At 34.9% G+C, this 20,615-nt stretch overlaps 1 long non-coding RNA gene across 1 annotated transcript in view; it reads left to right on the top strand.

The window, feature by feature from the left end:
* Positions 1-20,246, top strand: part of LOC136853904 (uncharacterized) — a 608,104-nt gene extending 587,858 nt beyond the window's left edge. Inside the window, exon 9 of the long non-coding RNA XR_010857570.1 lies at positions 20,166-20,246. This is a non-coding gene — a long non-coding RNA (uncharacterized lncRNA). The remainder of the gene's footprint in view (positions 1-20,165) is intronic.
* Positions 20,247-20,615: the final 369 nt, after the last annotated feature.

Raw genomic sequence — 20,615 nt, forward strand, 5'->3', positions numbered from 1 at the left:
AACGATTTTACGAATGCATGCTTGAATCGCTGTCGTTCATTTTCGAATTGTATACCATATCTGATGCAGGATACAAAATATTTCTTTAAAAAAATGATGGAGGGGGCAAAAAGCTATAGCAATTTTCCAAAACAAAGTTTATTTCAGGAAGTTCCCGATACAAAACTCTATATATATATTCTATAAAGTGATTCTCTGCCGAGCCTTGAAGTCTGTTTTCGAAGTGGGAGTAAGTCTGTTTTCGAAGTGGGAGTATTAATTCTCAAAAGAATATTTTTTTTTATTCAATTACCTGCCTGGTTGCTCATTCGAGGAGGATGCGTCAGATCCTTAATTAATACAGTCAGCACAGTATTGAACACAACCTAATGTTGAATAAACCATAATTTACCAACCTTTATAAACAAATTATAATATTATTTTAAAGATTTGTGTAATATGATTATACTTTAAATGTTACCCGTCCTATCCATGATGTATTACTTGTGGTTATAAAAAATCTTACGCAAGGAAGAAAATAGAACATTATTTTACGAATATTTTTGTCTGAATTTTTCTCTTCCATGTGTGAAGGAAAAGTATTGTCTCTCTCTCTCTCTCTCTCTCTCTCTCTCTCTCTCTCTCTCTCTCTCTCTCTCTCTCTCTTTGTAACCATTCACACATATCTGATTTAAGACAATGTCTCCCCGTAGCAATAACTCCAGGTAAACGACAAGAGTAAATTGGGCACCTGAGAGAAATCCTTCCTAAAACTAAAACTGACAATTTCCTGCAGATCATTCCTTTGGCTACCAAGCTGTGATATCCGACGTAAAGAGAATTCATTCCAGTATTATGATTCTTTGCCATTCGACCTTCAGGTCGTACCGGAGACTTTACTGCCCATCTGGAAGAGGAACGATATTCATCGGTCTCTTAAACGGGGAAGGGGAGGATTGATTGCTCGCTGTTTAATAACCTGGCGAAAAGGGTCTGGGTTTTCTTTCTTTCTTTTAGTATTCATATTTTCTTGGTCGAGTGATCTGTGTAGAAGCTATAAGTTTCTTTGCTGATCTTATGTAGTAACTGTAAATGTTATTTTTGTTTACTTATGAACGATGTAGTAGTTTTTAAATTCATTTCATTAAACTGATAGCTTTATTTAACTTCTGGATATATTTGGTAATGGTTCCAGTAGTCTGAGCGTTCTGTTTTATTCATTGCTCTTTGTTTCAGGACTTAAAACTTTGTGTATTTTATGATTATTTGTCGATGTACGCGTTAGAGATTGTGTGGTTGAATCAGCAATAAATACGTTTGTGTGTGTTGGGGGGGGGATATGGGTGAGTTTGTAAAGGGGGGGGTTAAAGTTTCATGAGCCGCGGCTCATACAGCGTTATACGCTGTACATTTTTTATTTGTTATAGGACAATGATATCACGTATTGAGAAATATATTAAAATTAAATTATTTTACCTTAGTTTTCTTGGTTACTTGATTTTTTAAATTTATTTTAATGACGTACTTAGATTAGTTCTTTTCATAGAGAAGTTGTATAAAGCTAAAACTGTGATTTATTAACCTACTGGTTGTACAGTACCAAAAAAATATGGACCTATATTTAATTGTTGTTATTTTTATTTTCACTAGGAAATCAGGATAACCCTCTCTCTCTCTCTCTCTCTCTCTCTCTCTCTCTCTCTCTCTCTCTCTCTCTCTCTCTCTCTGAGAATGCTCTCATGCTTTCTTTTCCCTCTCTTATTCTTCTTAGCGCCTTTCTCTAGTGGAGAAGCTCCGAAACGCTCACTTTTATTAGAGGCTTCAATTTCAACTTCGCGGAGCCTATGTATTTTTAACCTTTTTTGTAGGATTAAAAGGCGTCGACATTGAGTGACAAAGGAGAGAGAGAGAGAGAGAGAGAGAGGGGGCGAGGAAGAGAGTGGAGGCGAGAGCAAGAGAAGAGAAGTTGCCGCTGTCTGCAACCATCCCTTCTAGATGAAATGTATATGTATATATGTATAAATAAAGACAAAATCTACGAAGGAAAGAGAATCAATATACATATATATGTATATACTGTATATACACACACACACACACATATATATATATATATATATATATATATATATATATATATATATATATATATATATATATATATATATATATATATGTTACAGTCAACATGCGTAATCAGTCATTACGCGTAATGACTGAAATTTCAGTCATTAAGCGTAATGCACTTAGAATCCCCCAGGAGCTAGTACTAAACACGGCGAAACAGTGAGTCACCTACACTGTTTCGCCGGGTTTAGTACTAGTCCCTGGGGGTCAAATGTATTTCATAAATGTTTAGTACTAGCTCCTGGGGGATCAAATGTCAAGTGCATTACGCGTGATGACTGAAATTTCATCATTATAATGACGGACTACGCATGTTGACTAAATATATATATATATATATATATATATATATATATATATATATATATATATATATATATATATATATATATATATATATATATATATATATATATATATATATATATATATATATATATATATATATATATATATATATATATATATATATTTATAAATATAAATATATGTGTATATATAAACATATATATATATATATATATATATATATATATATATATATATATGTGTGTGTGTGTGTGTGTGTGTGTGTAGAAGGGATGGCTGCAGTCACTTTTGCATAACTCTACCTAAGACACACATATGTAAGCGAATCCCACAGGTTTGTCCATAAGCAGAGGTCGAAGGATTGGATCCTCCTGTCATAACCAGCATCAGCTACCATTTGCTGCACTACTCTTTACTTATATTTGACTAAAGGATAGCTCCAACATTGAGAACAGGGACGGTATATACAATAAGGATGCTCTTGGAACTGTGATTGCATTGTACACCCAAACTCTAGTTTAGAATTGTGTAACACTAGCTGGCAGTATGTTGTGTTACAAGTCTGCTTGTGAGGGAGTCATACCCCAAGTAGGATGTATGCGTCACGATTTGGAATCTGCCACTCAAATTTGATTACCCGGATCATACTTGGGCATATCTTATCCTTTCCATTCCTTTTTGGCCTTGTCAGAACCATCTTTCTTTTTTGTCTGCATTTAATCTGACAGATTTTCTGTCTCTGTGATTATCTTCGTTATTTTGAATAATTCAATATAACCAGAGTCACTTTTGCATAACTCTCACCAAGACGCACACACATATATATACATATACATACACACATGTATATATATACAGACATATATATATGTGTGTGTACGTGTATATGTATATATGTGTTTAAAATATCACAGTAGGTGCACGTGACTTCAGTGTATAAGCGAGTCCCACAGGAAAATGACATGCAGAAGCTCAGTAACAAGCGCTTTCACGTTTATTAACTCATCGTCTGGGCACAAATGAGACATAGATGAAAAGAAGGTTACAAAGTAAACAAAAAGAACAAGAATACCAGATGGTCAATTGTCAAAGGGTGTTAGTTTGTGACCGCTCGATCCCTGATTATCTTGGATTATCTTTCTGTTTATCACCCGTTGACAATTAACCATCTGGTATCTTTGTTCTTTTTGTTTACTTTGTAACCTTCTTTTCATCTGTGTCTCATTTGTGCCCAGACGATGTGTTAATAAACGTGAAAGCGCTTCGTATGAGCTTTTGCATGTCTATTTTCCTGTGGGATTCGCTTATACGCTGAAGTCACGTGCACCTACTGTGATTTTTTAAACACACACACACACACACACACACATATATATATATATATATATATATATATATATATATAATATATATAGTGTATATATACATACACATATGTGTTATGTATGTGTGTGTGCGTGTGTGCGTCTTGGTGAGAGTTATGAAAAGTGACTCTGGTTATATTAAATTATTCAAAATAACGAAGACAATCACAGATACAGAAAATCTGTCAGATTAAATGCAGACAAAAAAGGAAGATGATTCTGATAAGGCCAAAGAGGAATGGAATGTTGATCCACAGACAAAGCCATGAATAATACAGGAGGTGTTTTGGATATCGCTCATTACTTAATATCCTCCGCTTCTATTTGCATACTGATGTGTTTTGATGTTGCTCTGTCTCTTCTTGCCCCAAATTCAAAATGTCGTTGCCCAAATACCCCACTTTCTGATTCCTGTGCGCAGAAATATTTCTGTAATTTTTAGGTATTTTTCTCGACAATTTACTTGTAATGAACGTCTTCTAAAGATCTTGTACAAAGTGTTCGGAATTTGGCACCATTTTGCATGGGAGCAAATGTTGGGAAATAGATTTAGCTTTTAAGAAACGGAAAAGCACCGATGAGTCAGGAAACCAATCAGCATGCTATTATGTTGATATTTTTAATTTTTTTAAATTTCAGATAATCAGTAATAAATATAGACATAACCAAAAAAATGTAGATTGCTTTATCTCTCGTATATATCAAGTCTTATTTCCTAACCAACTTCAGCTTTTCTGTCCTTCCTACTCCCCAGTTATCTTTCACCTCTTTTTCTTTGCATTCCTATTTGAACAGAAATATCGGTATTTGATGTTCAAAGGATCCTAGAAAACTTAATTATTGGATAATGAAACATTCTGACCAACCAAAACGTCTTTAAAAATTAAAGTGTCCTTGATAATTGAAATAAAATATAAGCAAAAAAGTAAATTTCCTTTTACACTGTTCATTTGTTCACAGAATTGCAAGAATTAACTTTTCATTCCTTTCCTCATATAATTGTATTATAATGTGCAGCCATTTTCTGCTAAAATGCATTTAGAAAACATATTATGTGCAGCCATTTTCTGCTAAAATGCATTTAGAAAACATAGTTCTATGGGCTTGGGAGACCTTTCAAACATTCTGGGGTCCCAAAATATTGCTAACTTCAACGTAGATTAATCTGGACTTTCAGTTAAATGGTTTGTGCGATGACTTAAATGTCAAGTGTCAACAGAAACCCAAAAGGGAAAGACGTTCCTGTGAGAAGCCTTTGAATTATTGCTTTGAAGATCGGAAGTCGGACTATGTTAGTGAAAGACAGCCGGTCAGACGAACGGCTGGAACGAGAGCCAAGGACGGAGAGAGAGAGAGAGAGAGAGAGAGAGAGAGAGAGAGAGAGAGAGAGAGAGAGAGAGAGAGAGGGGGTAAGTGGGTGAGGGGACTATACACTACTTGTAACTGTCGTGAATTCACTGATGGTCTTTTTTTTTTTTTTTTTTTCAAAACCTCTCACCAATATGTGTTGGAGAAGACTATTTGAGTAATAAGCTTAAACCTTCCCTGAAAATTGTCGTTATATGATATACATGCTAGTTCACGAGTAAACTGCTCAGATATCAGACTTCAAATTGAACCAACATGCATGAAATTTGGGACTAAATCATGTTCTAAATTCAGTTAAAAGTCATCATGACGTCATAACAGAGTCTCCCTTGAGAGATCAAAATGGTAAACCTAGATATTATTTTCTTTCCTGGAATTACACTCGAGTCTCATTAATATTTACGCCTTCCTCAGTAAAGCAGAAGATAATTACAACTATCTTAACAAAATAAGAACAAGCATAAATAATGGCAAAACGCGTGAAATTGTTTTGTCAAGAATGTACCAAAAAGACTAATCTGGAGCTAAATGTTTCATTATCAGGATGAACATGAAATATCACACAAATCTTTGTATGAAAATAAAATCATTCAACACCTTTTAGCTCTCTACGTTTAAACGCCTGCATCAAAATATCACTGACTTCAAAGTAGATTAATTGGGGCTTTCAGTTAATGGTTTATGCTATGACTTAAATGTCAGTTGCCTACAGGGACCCGAAAGGGGAAGAGCTTCTTGAGAAGCCCTTGAATTATTTCTGGACGGCTGGAGAGAGAGAGAGAGAGAGAGAGAGAGAGAGAGAGAGAGAGAGAGAGAGAGAGAGAGAGAGAGAGAGAGAGAGAGAGAGAGGATTCACTGTAGGTGGTCTGTTTTCTTTTACTTAAAACAAAAATTTCACCAATTTGCGCTGTAAGTAGACCTTATGTGCAACAAGCTTTAACCTTTCCTGAAAATTGTCTTCATATAATATACAACGTTGGTTAACGAGTAAATTGCCCAGATAACCAACTTTAAACTAAACCATCATCATGTATGTAATTCGTAATCTCCAACGGTTCTAACAATTATTAAGCAATTATTATTTATATTACTTTTTAAACCACGTCTCCATTTCTCAGAGATTTGGAGTAGCTTAACCCTGTAAATATTGAGTATATATCACGCTGATGACATTACATTATTTACTACCGAAGTGAGATAAGTTGTTCATCAGAAAACCCATTTCACATGTCTTGACTACATGAACAGGTCACTAAATATCGATTAATCCAGGAAAAATTTCATATTATAAAAACAAAGCAGGAAGACAAACTTGGACTTCGACAAGCACATTCTGCAATAAATATTTCTATTTCGATGTTCTAGCCGTCCATTACTAATTTCTTCACCCCTTTTTGGCCAAGGACTCGAAATTATTACTCTATTTCCTTACACTTAAGCCCAGATTTAGCATAATGTGCGAAAGCTCTGTTTGAACGTTATAAAAACTGAAAATTTATGATAATTACCAGACCTATTTTCTTTCCTTTCCCTCGCGAATTATGGAAATCTCTCTCTCTCTCTCTCTCTCTCTCTCTCTCTCTCTCTCTCTCTCTCTCTCTCTCTCTCTCTCTCTCTTGTGTTTTAAATAATTTGCTTACTAGACGGTATATTTCATTTCACATATTCTTATGACGTGATTTTTTCTCTCTCTGTCCTTCTCAGTGCCTTACTGATAAGTCCCAGAATCTCAGGACGTTGTATCTTTTGGTATCTTTTCGTACTATCCTCGCCAGGTGGACCAAATAGGCTTCAAACAGGAGGACTTTCAAATAAGACCTGGACGAGGATAATAAATATGAAGGTAATGATAGTAAACACAAAAATTTTTATATTTAGCTCTCAAAACCTTCCATATGACATTTGTGCAGATTTGCGAATAGCTACTTTATCCCCTGGACACCAGGAATATCTATCCAAGAACATATTTCAAAAGCGGAGGCTTAAATTCTGCTACGTTCAAAGCCTCTGCAACGTGAGTAATTCGTATTTAATCTGTCTGTCTTGTATTCTGAAATTCGTGTTTTGCTTCTGAAATTCGTGTAACATTCCCTCCTTTAAAAAATAAGTTTATTCTACTAACTGAGACCCTAGTTACTTAAGTATATCAGACTATACAAAGTATATAGCCATAAATCCTAGCTAAACGTTTGCTTATTCATGCATTTAACATATGTAGATGGTACGCCTTTGTTACTTCAATATATCAGAATATACGAAGTATATAGCCATAAATCCTAGCTAAACGTTTGCCTATTCATGTATTTAACATATGCAGATGCGTACGCCTTTGTGCATTTATGATACGCCCTTGAATTCTTTGAAAATAGATATGATAAGCATAAATAAAAGTAGAAGTTCCATGACACAGGCGAAACATTTCGGGTCAAAGGAAAATACTAATGGCTTTAAATTGGCTTCTCTTTTTCACATAAGCAAGAGAAGCATTTTTCTTCAACAACGTTTTTAAAAATTAATTTAGGCTGCTAAATTTATTGCAACAAACAATTGCCATGAGGATTGCGTGCGATCATAAATTTACAGACTTTGTCATTTGTTTTTGCAAAAGTGGTTCTTACAGGAGGAACAAGTCGATCATTTGAGCGAGAGCTTCTTGCCAAATGCAGTCAGGCTACTTTTAAATATGGCTGACGTTCAATTTCACGTTCAAATGATTAGTGGCTGCCCCATGTGAATGTCAAAAGGAAGATTTTTTTTTCAAGTAATTTACAATATCCCCAAGTTTTACTCTACAAATATGAATATATATATGTGTATATATATATATATATATATATATATATATATATATATATATATATATATACATACAAATATGAGTACATATCTTCAGTATACATACAAGGACACACACACACACACACACACACACACACACACATATATATATATATATATATATATATATATATATATATATATATATATATATATATATATATATATATATATATATATATATATATATATATATATATATATATATATATATATATATATATGTATGTGTGTGTATTTGTGTGTCTATCCCTAAGTTTTTACTCTACAAATTATATTTATATATATATATATATATATATATATATATATATATATATATATATATATATACACACATTATATATACACATACTTAAGTACATACAAATATGAGTGCATATTTCAGTACACATACGCAAGCACACACACACACACTCACATATGTATGTGTGTGTGCGTGTGTATTTGTGTGCCCTCGTGTGGGTATGAACCGGTCCAATACTAGCAAACGGAGATTAATGAATGACATGTGACTATTTCCACGATGAATGTGAAATGGTGAATTTGAAAGAGGCCGCTGAATAAATAGAGGAATACCTGGGGTGGAGTATCGGCTGAGGATGGTTGAGAAAACAAGGCATCAAAATGATATCTTTGGCGTTAAGGTTAGTTTTAATCATTGGAAATGAGAAAGGCTATAATCTGTGTATGGGGGATGCAATTATAGGTACTTCTTATTTGATGGTGAAAACGCAGAGAAGTTAAGAATAATGGTAATAATTAACAAGCGTTGACCTATGAGTTTATTCAATAAAAATACGCTTGGATGACGGAAGACTGGAAGTGGCAGAGTCTTATAAGTGATGTGAGTTAAATGACATAGATGACGATGGAACGAAAGAAATGAGGTCAGGCTAGAAGGGCCGTGGGAGCTCACCGTCAGTTGTAGAATAGGAAAATTGACATCTGGAGATAAGATTGTGGCAAGAGATTGTTGAGTCAATCTTTCTTCATTAACGTGACTACATAAAGCATAACGCTAAAGCTTTTCAAAGGAAAGTTTCCATTTTAGGCGCATTGAGAAGGGTTGAAAGGCGATAAATAAAGTTATATGAACATGTTACGAGGTCAGCATAAAGGAAAAAAAACTATGGAGGGTTGAATTGTTTTCATCTAATGATGAAGAGGATGACAGCGTTGAATAATGAATAAAGTGTTTAATCAACATAGCGTGTGAAGTTGAAGGAGAGGAGAGAGACTGAAATGGCTGAATGGTGTGGCTTAGAAGAAGCAAGATCGAGTCAGGAAGTTCAAGTGGAACGTAGAGTACGGAAAGGGAGTCGAAGTGATCTTGACTCAAGAATCAGTCGATGTAAAGCAATATTTCATTGCTTTAAAGAAAAGCTCAACTCTCTCTCTCTCTCTCTCTCTCTCTCTCTCTCTCTCTCTCTCTCTCTCTCTCACAGACACACACACACACATATATGTATATATATATATATATATATATATATATATATATATATATATATATATATATATATATATATATGTGTGTGTGTGTGTGTGTGTGTGTGTGTGTGTGTGTGTGTGTGTGTGAGGGAGGTGAAATGTAGGCACAGCTTATTTATATTAAAGGCATACAAATACACTCACGTGTGGCGTAGGCCACACGTGTGTGCACATGTTCCATTGGTCTACCTACAAAACATAAAAAAACTTTCATGACTTTTTGGAAGAATAATTCAGCTTGGCGAAACTGTCTTCCACCTCCTTAGAGCAAGACAGTCATTATTACAGGTTATAAACACCCATTGAAATTGAGGTAAAACAAAAAACGCGTCATTTATCTAGAAAATGTGCACATTTCTAACATCGTGGTTTTACAACGTAATATTCAACAAGTCGTAGATGTGTGAGAGATTGGTACAGCTTTCTTGACTCTCGGAATTGTAACTTTGAGACGACAATTTCGAAATTGGTTGCCATGGCGGAGGAAGCCTATCAAGGCAAATTTAATTTTACCCACCCAGACAAAATTGCCTTTTTTCTTACCTGATTATATCCTATTCCACTTCTTGTTATTCCTTCCTTTGTCTTTCTTGCCAAATAAAAAAAAAAAAAAAGGAAAGGGGCTAATCTTGATTTCCCAAAGACAGGAAGACACAAAGACGTTGATGAATGGGTTTGCCTTCATTTAGTAGCATAATTCTTTATTATATTCTACGTTACATTTTTGTCTTACGATTATTATTATCAACTTTCCTGGCCACGAAGGTCAAGTGAGATCGTGCCACCAGTAAACGTCCGTCGTCCGTTACCAAATCACACAAATATCTTCCTAAGAACCACTGAACTAAATAAGGAAAGCTTGGTAGTAACAATCCTTAAACAAGTAAAAATCTCTCGCCGAAGTGTCTTCGGCGCAATCGAGTTTTATGTACAGCGCATAATGCTGTGCGAAACTCTCAGCAGCGCTCAGTTGCTCCCCAGATGCGGTCAAGTGAAGCTGCGTCGGCGACTCATCCGGAAAGCGCTGCCAGACGCACGATCCATGGCTAACCTTAACCTTAAATAAAATAAAAACTACTAAGGCTAGAGGGCTGCAATTTGGTATGTATGATGATTGGAGGGTGGATGATCAACGTACCAATTTGCAGCCTTCTAGCCTCAGTAGTTTTTAAGATCTCAAGGCGGACGGACAGACAAAGCCATCTCAATAGTTTTATTTTACAGAAAACTAAAAATCATTTACTTTTACTTAGATTGATCTTCAGACATACAGGTGATCGGTAATCTGCACAACTACGGGTGATCGGTGCAGGTTACTGGAAGCCATTGGGTAACTATTTTGTTTCCGTGCAGTTCCAGCAGTTATAGTATTGGTTAGTTATTTTACACTAAAATATTTTATGAAATAAGAAATGGTCTTCCTAGTGCCTTACGCTGCATAAAGACGTTATTATTATTATTATTATTATTATTATTATTATTATTATTATTATTATTATTATTATTATTATTATTATTATTCACTAAAGAGGGAAGAGATGAATTAAATCTATTACGCTACTTGCTATTCTTTCGCTTATCAGGATTTGTTACGTCGAACTTACTGAAACATTCGAATGATCGCATAGCTAGTTATGATAACCTTTCGAAAAACTCCCGGAATCTTTCGTAACTAAAGTTGCAACTCAGGTCGGAAAGTTTGCCAATTAAATTACTTTGTACTTAACCTCAGTTAAATCGCTTCTTACCGAACCTCAAGCCTACCCATGGACCAAAAACTGTAAATAAAGATCTTCCTCCTTTAGGGTGGCATGAGTGCTTCTCGCATTCACTTCCAGCAAACCGAACATTTAAAGTTAGTTTTGGATGTGAGAGAGCTCTTTCAAGCAGCCGTTCAGAGTTCCCTTGCATTGCTCACTTCAGAGTAGACTAATCGGACTTATAGTTTAATAGTCTGTGTGATGGCGCTAAAGGTCGGGTGTCAGCGCAGACCCGAAAGGGAACTGATTTCTGTGAAGCCTTGGTAACCTTCCCTCTGAAGGTTGGATGCTGAAATATGTAAAGGACAGAGAGAGAGAGAGAGAAGGGAAGTCGCATGAGAGAAAGTGTACCTCATATGAGCAAAATAAATTAAGTGATCTAACCTTCCTTTATTAATAAGTCCAAAATTCCTGTTCAATCAAGTTCACCAATATTCCTGATTTTCTTGATACTGATAAAATCGAAGACTTGCATTATATCTTATATGTGAAATTCGCAAGGCACAAAATATTCTGTCGCTTAGTGCAAGAAAGCGGTTTCTAAAATTACCAGCTTCCTAACAGAATTCCTTCAGCATTCATTTCCTGATTCGGAATGTAAACTCAGGTATTTCTCGTGTTTTATTATCATATGAAATGTAGTTCAGTCGGTATCAGGATTTCTGTGGGGAATTTTTCAGAGAAAAATCATTATTTCTCTGATAGTTAGTACTTCCAAAACGGACTAAACATTTTATCAAAATGGTTATTCAGTCCGTCGATCGATCTAATCCCTCAATCTGGAAGGTGGGAAAGATTTAAGGAACTGAATTGAATTCTTCGATTGCCCATTTGAAGTAAAGAAAACAACATAAATTGCATCAGTCAAACCAACACACAAGCGAGACAAAATACTTTCGAGCAACGATTTCCAACCTGCATCTTTGAAAAGTTCTCAAGATCTGTCATTTGTTCTTTCTCTGAATAGTCCCTGTATTCTCCATAAAAACATACTGTATTCTTTCCATAACTAAAGAAAAGAAATTAAAACATCGCGGCAGCGTTTGATAACCTTCATGATGAATCTCTTCTGGCTCTTTCCTACTGACCTTGTCTTGAGATACAAAGCTGTAAATTCAGACGTAAAGAAAATGATTTCCAGTATAATGGCCTTTGTCCTCCGACCTTAAGCATTTTCCCTCGGACTTTATTGGCCGTTTTGTCGAGTTACGATTCTTATCACTCCCTCCTTGTCGGCCGAGAAAAGGTGGAGAATGAAGGCTCGCTGTCTGTTTATTGTTAAATATTTTCCGATCTTTTTGCGTTGGCTCTTACCGAGTTATTCCTGTAACGCTGTCTTACCATCGACATTGTTAGAGGAAAGGAATGCCATGCATTCCCTTTTAGGGCCTGTTATCTTGGAGTTATAAAATATATATGTATGTATATGTATGTATGCTTCCAATATGATATATATTATGCTGATCTATTACCTGCTTATTTGTGGATATGTTTAAGTTCCGTATTTATATAAATGCGATGTTAAGGTAGTCTGAATTTCTTCCGCGTAACTACCTCCACCAGAGAGAGTTGCTTTCAGTTGTGTGTACAGTGCGTGCTTGTATGTATGTGTGTGTGTGTGTGTGTGTTAGCAGCATGTATATACCTAAAAGATTGAATGAAACTTCGCAAATATATTCATCAGGAGTAATGCTAGAAATGATTAACTGTTGCGAAAATCGGCTCCGAGTTAACGCTCTGTTGGTATGAACCCCTTATTCCCATTACGAAAGAGGGGAACTTAGCCGTTTTAAATTCTTCGCAACTCGAATACTTATTTGTGGTGTCGTTGTTTTACTCGTATTGCATGTCTATTGCCAGCTTTTGATAATGTAACGCGCTCTACGATGTAAGTTTAATTATTCACTATGGAATAACCTTATATATATATAATATATATATATATATATATATATATATATATATATATATATATATATATATATATATATATATATATATATATACACAGTATATATCTGCGTGTGTGTATTTATATGTATAAATATATATATATATATATATATATATATATATATATATATATATATATATATATATATATATATATATATATATGTGTGTGTGTGTGTGTACATATATATATATATATATATATATATATATATATATATATATATATATATATATATATATATATATATATATATATATATATATATATATACTGTATATACATATATATAAATGACGATAAATACATGAAGTAGAAAAACAGAATTAAAGTTCTTGTGTAAAACAGATTGCCAAATATCCCCGGACGAGGTTTCCACCGATGAATAACCAGACATGCTCAAAATGACCGGTTATTAATACAAATGTTTTGATGCTGCGTGATTCAGCCATTTTAGGAATAGAGTTAACGGTGTATGCTTATCAAAATATATTTATGAAATACAATTGTGAAGGAAAATGTATTGACCTGATATGACTTTATTGCGTCGTTCTTCAACCCAAGATCTATTTGGAAATGCATTATAATACATTTTGTCTAAATTAGTACTATACAAGATAATTGAGTATCTATTTAGGAATCACCCACATAGCTTTCTGTGGCTAGACAGACGGTTAGAAGCAAATCTAAATAATAATGAAAGAAGAGACTGTTCATATTATGATCGAAATACCTTTTTCGATGCAGTATTTCCAAAGCTATTTGTATCTGTATTCTTAAAAGAGTTTACTCCTAATGCCTATTCTCTTGTTTGTTCATTCGCAACGAAGGCATCAGTGTAGTTCTTGCCTCTTCCGTGAGGATGTGGAATCCAAAACCCAGCGTCATTGCTAATCAACATCGTGCAACAGACACAAGTTAGCAGCCACACGCTTCGTGTAGGTTTCTCTGATCGAAAAAAGAGATAGAGCTAAAAAAAAACTTTTACAGAGACTCTAAGGTTTCAATCTACAGAAAAACAAATCGGGTGGTTATTTTGGTCTCAGGTGAATTAAAGCTGAAAGGAAAGGGCTTGCAACCAGGGAACAACAAGACATTCGGAAGTTTCTGTTCTTTTTCATCAAAAGTGGAGGGGACGGCTTGCAGGGCTGATAACGACAGAAGACGAATGTGTTCAGAATGGTAAAAGGATATTTGGAGGTACGGTGTTATGTAGCCATTTTCGTTTCATACTCTGGCGATGTTGTTAGCCCTATGAATTTAATAAGGACACACTTCAATTTGAAATGGAGACAGAGTCATAAGTAATTAATGACCCAAAATGACAAACTGCATTGTCAAGCTGATAACATTAACAAAATTGTTAAAAGTAAATGCAGATTTTCAAAGACCTGGTCAAATATCTTTCTAGAGAAAGGGGTAGAGCTTGAAAATCACAGGTAAGAAAAAATTCTTGAAACGGGAGTCGAATCAAGTTCTTAGAGCAAGCTCTTTTGTAGTTGAAGTTAAGTTTAATGCATGTTTACTTCATGTGTCTAGAGCGACGAGGCGACCGGAGTTGACAAAAGCAGTCGACAGATTTCTGTTATAAGCTGGCGAAACAAGGACTTTAGACAGTCGATTAGAACGAGCGATAGGTTTGCTGTATTTCATATAAGGTGTTCTTGCACTTGTTACTTGTTTTGGTTGGCCAAGAAAGGAGAAAGAGACTTTTCAAAGAAAATGATGTAATGTTGTCATTACGGGAGAAGTCTTTTCGTGACCTAATAACATTGTGGTGTTTTGCGATTCCAAAATCAGACATTAACCAATTCCAGCATCACTCCCTAATAAATTATCGATGAATTTGTCCCATGTGTTATCAATAAAGTAAGTCGAAACAAAATAAAAAACACAATGAAATATTACTGGATGCATGAAGGTATATGTGAATATGTATAGAAACCAGTGCTCGTTTATTTTTTGCATTTCCGAGTGCTGAGATGCATATGCAAAACAAAATTGACCCTGACTTAATAGATTTAACTATTTATTTCAGTGTGTCTGATAAAACAACTGAAGAATTAAAATGCATAAAGTTACTTTCTGATTATCGACAAATAGTTCTTGCATGCTACGGTCTTCCATCATCTACAAATGCCTCGTTAACTTTCTCATTCGAGTGACGCTCAACACATTGCAAAGCAGACAGTGATCGGTAGGCCTGTAAAAGCCCAATTAAAAAGTTAGGAAGTTCCCACCAACAGATATTCCCGGGTCACCCACAGGAGGCGGAGAGAGAGTTGTGAGGTTTATTTTGTCTTCTTTTTGGTCTTATATTCGAGTTTTTCTGCTGCTGCATCTTGAAAAGGGGAAGTTATATTGACATTTTCAAAATCATGAAAACAAGAAGTGAGAATAGTCAAGATTAGGATACAATTAACCATTATTATTTTTATTATTATTATCTTTATTAATAACTCATTGCTAGTAGTTTGTTTTTTACAATCACTTCATGAGTACTGGGAAAGTATACGTGTTTCATGTTGTTATAAAATACACTTTAAATTAGAAATAACTTCCTACATTTTTCAGGCAATTAAAGAAACAGTTACGCTGATTTTTTAGAACGTTTTTTTTTTTTAAGTTAATCTTAAAATCCTGATGCTGCTTCAAATTCAGTTAAAACTTCTTTTCCTAACCAGTCCATAGACCTTAACCTAACTTCGTGAATGAATAAGTGCTATTCACCGATGAAAAACTTGGACGAGAGGACCTCTGTAACTCCTCAACTCTCGACAACAACAACAGCCTCCTTAACTTAGCCTTGACGTTCCTTTGACGTTCCCTCTGATAAACTGAGTTTCAGTGGCCTTGCTTTTTGAAGTTGAATAATTTTCGTATGTATATAATTTCTTTTTCTTCTCTCTCTCTCTCTCTCTCTCTCTCTCTCTCTCTCTCTCTCTCTCTCTCTCTCTCTCTCTCTCTCTCTCTCTCTTTATATATGCATTATATAGATACAAAAATGCGCACACATAAACACAGACATACATACATACAGATATATATGTATGTATATACAATATATATATAATATAAGTATGTGTGCATATATGTATATATATATACATATATATGTATATATAATATATGTGTGTGTGTTTGTGAATCTAAATAATTACTATCCTAAAGTAAACTTAATTTCCACCACTTATTTTCATAAGTAAAAGGATAACTCTTCAGAGTAGTGATCAGAAATACCCCTTTGGCAAAGTAGCCTATGTGTTTGAGAGAGAGAGAGAGAAAGTATGCAGGGGAAGAGAAAAACCACCCGGGCATAATAAACTGACAAGTGACAGAATGTTAAATTTAAAAGAATCATTGCGAGCTCTCTTCCAGACGTCATGTTTACCCCAGAATTTTCGAAGCAAGAGCATACAAGGATGTCGACTATTGGGCAGTTACCTCTCATAACCTGAAATAAACAGAACATTATGGAAATGTGTGACCTAAAATCTCTCCACTCTATTGGTGCTGATTAAAGGGAAGAAACATTACAGTTTTTCTGAACTTCAACCCATCTCTTCCAATAATGGTCTTCGTTTATTTTTTTTTTTTGTTACGTCACACAACAACTCGTTAGGAGTTGTCACTGATATCATTACGCTTTAATTAAGATCGACAACGGAAGCCAAAACTTCCGACGCTCATTATTTCGAGAAGAAAGAAGCGTTAAATTCGCAGATAATTCTTGTTCATCTCTTTACATTCAGAAACAATATTGGCAGGCGTTGGGACGAGATCCAATTTCCCTTTAGAATTTACAGCTCTTTATTTCCTCGGATTTGCATACAAATGCAAGTTTCTTTTCTGATGGAATCTAATTATTTGTTTCTGTTACATATGCAACTCATTGCAAAGAATTCTTTTGAAAGGGAGGTCACTGACCCTATGTAAGGAGGCTATTTTTTTTTTTTCTGTAATAACATCTGGTGTAGGGTTTATATGTAATATTTCTTCTTTTAAACTTTTTTCATCCATTGTTCTACAAATTTTTTTCGAACTCTGACATTTGTTTGGTTATCTTTCAACCTTCCAAAATGAAAACTAAAAAATACAATTGTTTTAAAACATAAAGTAGTAAAACATAATCAAATTCCCGGTAACGATAAGCATAAAAGACAATGAGAGAAATGGAATAATAAGAGGATGGTAAGAATAAATTTTTGATCCTACGTTCGTAATTACATGTGCAAAAAATATTTGTTAGGTATCTAAATATGCATTAACACTAAAATTTCCCTTCAGACATACATACGAATGAAAACGACGTTTGTTTTCGTTTATACTAATTCTTGATCTACGGATGGATCAGGGATAAACCAACTCACTGCTTAATCGAAGCACTGGAATAAAGTTAATCAAGAGAATAAAAACAACTGACATTCGGGAGCTATTAATCACATGCACCAGTTCTAACTATTCACTGAACATTCAATCTCCAATCGTGCGTTGGAAATCAAATGCACTTCATGATCAGTATCGCCTCGCCGCGTAGCGGAGCTTATGATTGCTAAGCGCTGTTTGTGATTGCTATTGCTACAGCATATATCTTTGCTAGCGCCAGATACCACAAATGACGAGATCATCCCTTCGGTGGTTAAATCTCCTGAATAATTCTAGATAAAAAAAAAAAAGTACCAAATGTATATTGTTCCGACGAGGCGCCTCCATGATGCACAAAGACGACTGATTTTCGTTTATTTCGTACCGTGCTTTGACGAGACGACGCTCCACTTAATCATCACCAAATTGCGTCCAGGATTATCATTCTGCATAAGTAGCTCTTGCCATCGCCAATTCGCTTCGTTTCGATACCAGCTTTACGGCGCTGCAATTGCATGTCGTTGTTACGTAATGATCACGAGAACGAGGGCATGTAGACATGAGCACAAGGGCTCATGCACTCAACACTTATGTATGTATGTATGAGACTGCGTAGTTGATGATCAGATGTTTAGAGAATCGTAGAGTCAATTGATTCTTAAAGTTCTTAACTGTTCAAATAGGATTGTAAGAAGAAACCTGAATCTGAGACAGGTGCAAATGCTCTTAAGATCTGCATCAGTGTCTGAAATGCATTCCAGAGTAACAGTTGTGCAAAAAATTGAAGAAATGCATCGATTTTTTCAAATTGTATTAAAGAATTTTTCAATTAAGAAGTCACTCATAAAATCTTTACCTCGAAATTATCTTGAGGTCTCTCTCCTAATCCCAGTTCACTACATGGCGGGACTTGGAAGACCTGTCCAGCTTATGATGGTTATGATATGGAACGTGGGATCAAATTCAGTGGAAGAACATTGAAATTTGCAAATGTCATTCTTTTTCCATTTTCCAGTTATTTACAGGGAATGAAAAATCAGGCATAAACATTTTATGTAACCATGTGGCAAACATTCAAGTTGTCTTTCAGGAAGGAGTGGTGGTAAACAATTCGTTCATTGTTGAAACACTGAAGAAAGTAACCGAGGTAACCAAGGTACACAGCGAGATACCCCAACATTAAATTCCCTGAAAGGAAATACCACTGCCATAGCTTCCACATCTTGCATTATTCCTCAACACCAACCTTCCTTCCTCTCCTCTGTTATTACCGCTTCCGTTCGGTTCTGCCTTTTGATGTCATGTCACCTCTTGGCAAGATTTTGTCATTCACATCATAGTAACTATTTAATTAAGATCGGAAACGAGGAACGAAAGTTTTGGTGCTTCCCACTCCATGCGGAAAGTGGCGTTAACCTCACGGATAGTTTTTGTTTGTCTTTTCATAATTAGAAGCAGTTCTGCGAAGTGCCGGGGTGAGAACTCATTTCTTCCGATTTGCATACAAAGAGAAGTGTCAGACGGAGTTCAATTAATTACCTCTTTTTCAACTGCAGTTCACCGTCAGTTTGTGTGTTTACGCTTAAATCAGAAGATGTATCATAAATTGGTTGTTTGTTCAATTTTTTATAGCATCTGATTTTAGGCTTATCATAAGCAAAATTTTTTTTAATCCCCGGTTGCTTCGTAAAATTATATATATTTTTTTATTTAGTGTTGGCCATTTCAGCTATGCGATTATTTTTTGTGCTCGTTATTTTACAAAAAATATAATAAAGACTAAGATAATAAAGGCAATGTGACAAATAGAATGAGTGAAAGATGAGAAATACTAAATATTGTCGCTAAATACCCAACAAGGGAAAAACAATTATTGCCTGTCATAAAACAGAATGAGTGAAAAATAAAAAATACTAAATGTTGTCGCTAAATACCCAACATGGGAAAAACAGTTATTGCCTGTCATAAAATAGAATGAGTGAAAAATAAAAAAAAAATACTAAATATTGTCGCTAAATACCCAACAAGGGAAAAACAATTATTGCCTATCACAAATTACTGACGCGAAAATTAATTGTTGCCGATTTCGCAACAGCCTGACTTGCAAAGTCGCTATCGCACCGCCCATGCGTTCGGAATAACTTTGTGGAATGTAAACTCTTATCTCTCTCTCTCTCTCTCTCTCTCTCTCTCTCTCTCTCTCTCTCTCTCTCTCTCTCTCTCTCAAAGGCAAAACATCGAACGAAATGATAACATTCCAAATGTGGAAATCTCAGAACAAAGTCTTGAACATTCTGTTTTCACAAAAATCGCAGAAATCATTGAATATAAATTTCATAGTTATATTTTTGTTTAATAACTAATATAGTTATGACTCTATTTAATATATTTGGTAGTTATGTTTCTGTTTACGGAACGATGAAGACATATGACGTGCTTTTGTTTTCGGTGCAAGCGTTCGTGGATAGACATATTTCATGCATTTATTTTACTTGAATAAATTTCTCCGTGCACAAATGCCCTATAGTATGCATGCAATTTCTCTCTCATCTATGACATTCCTCATCTTTGCATTCACGTTATTCTCTCATTTTTATTTCGTTCCAGCTTGCGTCCCTTCAAGCGGCCCGTTTATCCAGCATTTCTTCAGTTTTGTTCCTCGATAGAACTACTCCGACAGAAATCAGGCAAGTAAAATGAGTTTCTTTTTCTATTTTTGTTAGGATTAATTTTTTTCAGTTATTCATACTACAGTATTTACCTTCTGTAGTTATCCCTTAGCACAAAGGACTCAGAACCACTGAAAGCAACGCCCCACTTCCGTTCTAAAAACATTTTTGAAATTGTTCTTGGTCAAAATTTACCTCATCAAGTTTTACGATTTTCACTTTATATGTGTTACTCTTCCTCACGTCGGATTCGCCGCTCGAATTATCACCATCAACAACAAAATTCTTCTTTACTTTAAAAGGAAATTTTCCGACAGACATTTTGTTCATCAAGTGTCCTGTTTATTTTTCGGTTGCAATTCAAAGCTTTCTTGGTCAAATTCCTATT

Source organism: Macrobrachium rosenbergii, chromosome 28, assembly GCF_040412425.1.
Source record: "Macrobrachium rosenbergii isolate ZJJX-2024 chromosome 28, ASM4041242v1, whole genome shotgun sequence".
In the NCBI taxonomy this organism is placed as follows: Eukaryota; Metazoa; Arthropoda; class Malacostraca; order Decapoda; family Palaemonidae; genus Macrobrachium; species Macrobrachium rosenbergii.